General features: G+C 51.8%; 1 long non-coding RNA gene across 1 annotated transcript in view; it reads left to right on the plus strand.

Annotated features, from left to right (window-relative positions):
- The first annotated feature begins 874 nt into the window (after window positions 1-874).
- LOC115029557 overlaps window positions 875-7,188 on the plus strand; it is a 9,499-nt gene continuing 3,185 nt past the window's right edge. The window contains exons 1-2 of the long non-coding RNA XR_003835119.1: window positions 875-1,067; window positions 3,274-4,058. This is a non-coding gene — a long non-coding RNA (uncharacterized LOC115029557). The remainder of the gene's footprint in view (window positions 1,068-3,273; window positions 4,059-7,188) is intronic.

The raw sequence follows: 7,188 nt of genomic DNA on the forward strand, positions 1-7,188 counted from the left end.
CAGGGTGAGTTCCAGGACAGCCAGGGCTACACAGAGAAACCCAGTCTCAGGAAAGAAGAAGAGGAGGAGGAGGAGGATGGAGGAGGAGGAGGAAGACGATGATTACCAGAGCGCCCTGCAGAGGACTCTAGAATTCTGAGGAAGAGACGGTGTGACACAGGGACTTTAATTCATACTCTGGACAGTTAACACTTGAGGTGTCCAGGGGGTGTCAGAAGCCTCCACTTTGGGGATGACTAAATTACTGCTTATCTACATAGCACCCAGAAGTGTCATAAATTAAGGTTCTTTTGCAAAGTGATTTATGTACCATATGTGACCCGAGAGAAAGAGTGATCTGGCTGGCACTTCTGGCCCAAGGAACTTCAGCAAATCCAGCGAGCTGTGGTTCTGGGGCTGGAGCTGCCTGTCGTGTGGTTCCGGGGCCGCTACTGCAGGAAAACAGCTGTGCTTCCTTCTAAGAGATTCTGTTGTACACACCAGGCCTTGCACTGAGTAACAAAACAACACTACGACCTCTAATGTCTGTGTCTGTGACTGGAGATAATGACAGTCTTGCAAGGTGGTGGCGAGGAGGCCACAAGCTTTCGAATATCAAATTTCTGCTGCAGCGCCTTGCGGCTGTGAAACCATAGCAAGGTCAGAACCAGGGTCCCAACCTCTCCAGGGCCCCGAGGATCATGGTCTCCCACTGCAGGAGCATACCTGCTTACGGGACCAGCTTTCTTTTGGGGGAACGGCGCGGCCTAGCGGCCTCTGGTAACCGATGCATGGATCCCTCTCCTCCCTCTCCCTTCCCCCTCCCGAGTCCCAGCTCTTGGTTTGCGCCACGGCCTCGGAATCTTCCGGGTCCCATCGCGCGCTGCTCGCGGGCAAGCCGCTGGGCTCTGGCGCCTTGAGCATCCGAGCAGGCCCTGCCCCCGCCGTAGGCGTGGGGACCTAGAGCTGCCCTCCGCTCCTTGCCCCCGGCCAGAGGCGGACACTCGGCGGTAGGAGCAGCTTCAGGGTCTGCCCTGCCCCCGCCCCGCGCGGAGAGCTGCTGCTGCCAGGAACAGCAATATTAATAGGTACAAACTTCCTGGAAAGATTTTCGTCTTCGCGGTAAATGACCCCTCCTTGTCCGCCGGGGCAGGCGACAGGGGAGCCTGGGACCCACAGGAGCCAGGGACATTTGGGACCCATGGAGCTGCGGCTCACGAGAGCTGGTGTTCATTGGTTGGGGACCCACTCGGTGGGCAGGTCGCAGACACCGTAGCGCAAGGCTGGGCTCGCCTTGGTAAATTAGGTGCCCTGCGTTGGAGCCGCGACGCCCGATTGCCTGTCCTCGGGAGCGCGCACTCCCAGGGCCACCCCGCCCGTATGCAGCGGCCGCAGCTCCTCCTCCGGATCGGGCTTCGGGGACCTTTGGTCACTTAGGAGCACCCAAACAACTCTGCAGCTGGTGCCCATAGGTGCGCGTCATTCCTTCCTCCAGAATTACCTGGCCCAGAAGCAGTTGTAGCCAAAGCCACCTCTCTCTTTCCCAGTCGCCAAGAGGGGACGGATCAGGAAGCGTCCCACCGGCCGCTTGGGCGCTGTGTGCTCAGTCCATGTCTGCATCTTGCGGATAGTCAGGTCCCAGTGCCTCCGCAGGAGGCTCACTCCCCGTACGGTGGCTGGAGTTCCCAAACCCTTTTTTTTTTTTTTTTTTTTTTTACAACTCTGGACGGGGCGCCTGTTCTAGATTGGTTGGAGGTGTTTTCCCACCTGAAAGTCATCATTCATTGAAAATATTTACTGAAGCCGATGTGGTGGGAAGCTTGTAATTCCAGCACTCTGGAGGCAGAGGGAAGAGGATCTCCCATAGGTAAGGTCAGCCAGCTACTGAGCCCTTGACTTAAACAAACAAATTATCGCTACGAAGCAAACACAAAAATCCTCTTTCCCAAAACTTGAAAAAAACAAAAGACAGAATTGAAACATATACTGTGGGCAGATGGCCATGGAAGCTCATGGCGGAGAGGCAGGAAGAGGATGGAGCAGGACAGAACTGTGTAGACGTGTTTAGTATTGGGACTGGGTTGGTTAGGAAAGAGCAAGCCAGCCTCACAGGCTCACTCCCAAAGATGAAGACTGGCCTTGCTGGTTCCACCAGTGGTGTGGGAGTCAGAACGGCAGTTTGGGGCATGCTGGGTTTGATGCACCCATTGGACATCCAAGGGTAGGGCGGAACAGATACTGGTCAGACAGGTCTCCATGTAGAGATGCGAGACAGAGGAAAACACCTGAAGGAACCACCAGCCAGCCACCTCTGCTTATGGAGTGCGTGACGGTACAGTAATTATACGTAGGTGTAGCTAGCCTGGAACTCTCTGTAGATCAGGCTGGCATCGATGCAAAGATCAGCCTGCCTCAGTCTCCTGAGTTGCTGTCATCCCAGTCTGGACTAAAAATTTTTAAATTTAACTAATTCAAATTGGAAACAGGTTATTGACTCAGTTATTTGAAAAATCTTTATTCTGTCTGAAACAACTAGGGTATAGACATCTGTTTTTTCAACGTCTTCCACATTGGGTGGTTTATAGTCGCCTCTAAGTCCAGCTCCCTGGATCAGAAACTCTTATTTTATTTTAGTGTATGGGTGTGTTGCTCATGTGTCTGTACACTACATGCATGCCTAGTGCCCAGGGAAGCTAAAGAGGGCATAGAATCCTCTGGGTCAGCTACTCAAAAGTCTTCAACAAGTCGTCGTCGTCGTCCTCCTCCTCCTCCTCGTCTCCTTCCTGTTTGTTTTTGTTTTATTTTGAGGCGAGGAGGTCTTTTTACGTATCCCTATCTGATCTGGAACTCTGTATACCAGGCTAGCCTCAAACTCACAGAGATCCTCCTGCCTCTGCCTCCTGAGTGCTGGGATTAGGCTTCCTAAGAAGCCGGGATCGTTGGTGATGTGTTTCCAAGGCCTGGCACAGGGACCACAGAAGGGCTGTGATTCATCACTGATTCCTGAATATTACAAGTGCTCAGATACTCACAAGAATTCTGGGGTGTGTGTGTGTGTGCACATGCACATGAATGTAATCCAGGATTTCATGTAAAATGAGATACAAAGCCACAAGGAACAGGAGTCACTGGGTGTGGAAGGAGACCAGGCTCTCCGGAGATGCTTCTCTCACCACTCATTATGAGTCCCAGGGATCCCCAAGGAGGGGGCCTTTGTGTATCTTTGCTTTCCTGTTAAACCTAACGCAGTCCAAGACGGAACACCAAACTGATAGTGGGCCTTCCTCATTCTAGGCTCCAGAGATGCCTTGAAGCAAGGTGCAGAGACCAGACGCTTACTGCCTCTCTGCGTTTTGAAGTTATCATTGCCTCCCATCTATGATTGCTCGATGTACCAAGCTCCCAGAAGAACCAGGAACCATGCCGAGCAAAGTTCACGCTGGGAGCTTTGACCGGTCTGCACGGACCGCTCAGGTGTCCTGGCCCTCCGGCTCACACCACACATTGCCATTTTGTTCCTTAGCCACCGTGACTTTGCCCACACTCCTCCTGGTCCTGCTCAGTTGTTTTTGATGGCTATTAGGGAATCCAGTGAGCAGAGAAGGGTGGGGCATTCCAAGAGGAGTCAGGAAAATACAGCAGAGGTGCCTAGGCAGCAGGGGCCTCGGTGATATGGGAGAAGAACCAAGTTGGAGCTGTGCTGGGTCTGGGCTGGATAAAGATGTATTTCCCAGGAGTGAGGGGACACTGAAGCAATGGAGAGGCATCTCGTGTGCTGTCTTCTGGGGATAAGGAATAGATGGAGGACAAAGGCGACTAAGAAGGTGTCACATTGTCCCCTATACCTTTCTTCATTCGATTTCCATATCCCGGCAAGAACTGACCTGCCTCTAGACTTACCAAGCAGAACAGTCATTGTTTGCTCAGTGAATACACAGGCACTTCCATCTTCCAAAGCCCTGACCTCTGGCTAATGGACTAGTATTGCCCTGTCAGCTACAACTGGAAGCGACCTGCGTCATTTCTTTGTCACCTGGGTCAAAAGCATAAGGGCTCTGTGACCTGTCTTCCATGCCAGAGTGAGTGGTAATAGCTCATAAGTTGGCTCTTCTGGGAGTCTGGACCCCTGAGGCCCTGGGTAGGTAGGGCAGAGCCTTCCTCCCTACTCTCCGTCCCTGCTCGGTGGCCGTATAACATGGTTGAATAATGAACCTTACTACATGTAGTCACTGATCTGTGCGGACTTCCAGCCATAGAACCTGGTTGGAAGTGACTTAGAGACCGAGTGCAGGGGCCTCCCCCTCTCAGAGAGCATCCTCCATCCCCACTACTCATGGGTTAGTAGAGCAGGGCAGGTATTGGGCAGGTATGGATACTGAGCGAGGGAATTGGCTGAGACTTTGCAAAGTGCAAGGGTCACACCTCTGGGCCTGCTGCCCAGTGGGCTGAGCTGCTTGGGTGCATGCGCTGCTGTGACTCCAGATGAGATGGCATGGCATGTGGAAAGAGGCCAGGGACAGACAGTAGGCGGAGAGAAGCAGAAATGCAGGGGCTCCTCCAGGCACTGGCCTTGTTTCAGGAAGGAGAGAGGCCAGAGCGTAGATTGGGCCTCAAGGCTGGAACAGCCTCCTTACTGCACCGACCTCCTGCTCAGCACTTCTGGTCACGTAACTTCTTCACTTTATAACCTATAATAAAGCTGGGTGTGGTTGTGAACCCCTTTAATTACAGCCCTTGGGAGGACTGCCACATGCACACACACAAATACATTTGCAAATACAGAAACCACACATAAACTCACACATGCAAGCACATACACAAAAAAACACACAAACATACACAAAGCTCACAAACACAAGCACAGGCATACACAAAGCCACAGGTCACACACTGAGATGAGAACAGCCTCCTTTTAGGTTGATCCCTTCCTCTCAGCTCCGTTGACCTCTTCCCAGATGTCCAGTTTGCAGAAACCGAGGCCTGGGCAGGCTCCCCTTGCTGACATAGACGCCTTTCAAAGTTCACCTGAGCCTTTGTCCTGCCCTCACATGGAACATGGACTCTCGAGCCAGAGTCTCTCTCCTATGTCCCTTGCCTCTCGGAGGCACAGAAAAGGGGTGGTCTCTTCCTCAGACTCACACGGTGACAAATGAAGACAGAAATCTTGCTGAGGGAGGCAAGAGGGATGGTTTCTAGGTGAGGAGTGCAGATGTTAGAGAAGGTTCTAAGGTGTGTGTGTGTGTGTGTGTGTGTGGTGGTTGAGGCAGGCAGGATCTTAACTATATATCTCTGGGTGGCCTGGAACTTGCTATGTAGACCAGGCTGGCATCAAACTTACAGAGATCCACTTGCCTCTGCCTCTCTGGTGCTAAGATTAAAGACATGTGCCACCATGTCTAGCTAAGACGTGGTTTTGTTTATGCTTTTTGGAGACAAGGTTTTTCTGTGTAGCCCTGGCTGACCTGGAACTCACTCTCTAGACCAGGCTGTTCTTGAATTCAGAGATCTACTCGCTTCTGCCTGGGATTAAAGGTGTATGCCACCACCACCCAGGGAAGACATGATTTTTGAACTGAGGTTCCTTGGGGAGGGGAGGCTTTGCCACAGAGAATTTGTGGTAGGCAGCGGGGAGAATGCACGGGCTCTGAGCAACAGTGTGAAGGATGTGGTAGTGACCCTGATTAGGGTCCTGCTTTTCTTTGACTGTGTAATCTCTCTTCAGTCCCTGCCTCCCTCTCTAGCTAAGGGAGAGGCCAGGCTGTACCAGGTACTGGGCTCAGACTCCACGCATTCCTCAACCCCGAGAGACAGGTGTGAGGGTGCGATTCTTTAGGCCAAGTCACTGTGGCAGAGAGAGACCAAGACCTGAGGCCTTCTCCAGAGAGGACAGTACACACTCAACTCAGGCCTGGTGTTCATGGTGTTCTTTCTGCTCCACAGGGCCTGGAGGTCTTGCCTGAGCCTCTCAGCTTTGAACAGACTTGGGGCTGATCCTTTTCCTGTCTTACTTTCCTTTTCTCTTCCATGTCGTGGGAGTGGAGGTATTCTTGTCATCAGCCAAATGAGCCCTGCACCTTGCCCTTGGTAATGGAAGCCATGACAGTCCTGAACCTTGAGTGGCTAAATAGCTCACTCTCAAACCACTCATGGGGCTCTGTTTATACTGCTGGCCCTGAATGTGTCTGCCAATGTGTCAAAGGACTTGGCCATGTCACAGTAAGCCACTGGGACAGTGTATCACTCAGGCTTGCTGTTTTACAGACAGCCTAATTTCTGTGCTAAAACAGAGACCCAGTAAACAAAGCATCCACATTTGGTTGTAGCCCCTCGGAGGACAGGATTCTGCCTTTGCTGGGAGGATCATTCCCAGATCAGTCACCCATGACATTCCATTAACTCATGAGGTCCCAAGAGAGGCGGGGTGACTGGTGATCTAATTATGTCATCAAATGAGCTGTGGTTCCCCAGGTTCCAAGGCCACATAGCTAATGCCAGGGGAGTTGGCATTGGAACTCAGGGCTCTCGAACCCCAAAGTTCATATTTTCTTCCTGCTGTCTTTATAGCAGGCCTGAGGGGGTGAGGAGGTGGGGGCTTCCCATATAGTCTGACAAAACAGGGACTAAGGGCTCCAGGGAGTTGACTCGCCTACGTCTCCTAAGCTCTTTACAAAATAGGCTTCGTAACAATGGGTCTCGCTGGGCAGTGGTGGCACACGCCTTTAATCCCAGCACTTGGGAGGCAGAGGCAGGCAGATTTCTGAGTTCGAGGCCAGACTGGTCTACAGAGTGGGTTCCAGGACAGCCAGGGCTACACAGAGAAACCCTGTCTCAAAAAACCAAACCAAACCAAAAAACCAAAAAAACCAAAAAACCAAAAAACCAAAAAACCAAAAAAAACAAAGACCCAAAAACCCAGTGTGTCTCTGGGATTATGGCTGGCTGTCTTCTGGCAGTTCTGAGCATTATAATTTGCTGATACCTGGCCCAGCTCCTTCAGGATCTGACCTCTGGTGGCTGAAGAGATTGATTAGTGTTTGAGCGTTTGCTGTACAAGCCCAAGACTCTGAGTTCAGACAGTGTCTGTAACCCTAGCACTGTGTGCTTGTATGTGTGTGTATACAGTATACATACATGCTCGGGTACACATGTGTGTGTGTGTGTGTGTGTGTGTGTGTGTGTGTGTGAGAGAGAGAGAGAGAGAGAGAGAGA

The sequence above is a fragment of the Mus caroli genome, chromosome 1, assembly GCF_900094665.2.
Source record: "Mus caroli chromosome 1, CAROLI_EIJ_v1.1, whole genome shotgun sequence".
Classification (NCBI taxonomy): Eukaryota; Metazoa; Chordata; class Mammalia; order Rodentia; family Muridae; genus Mus; species Mus caroli.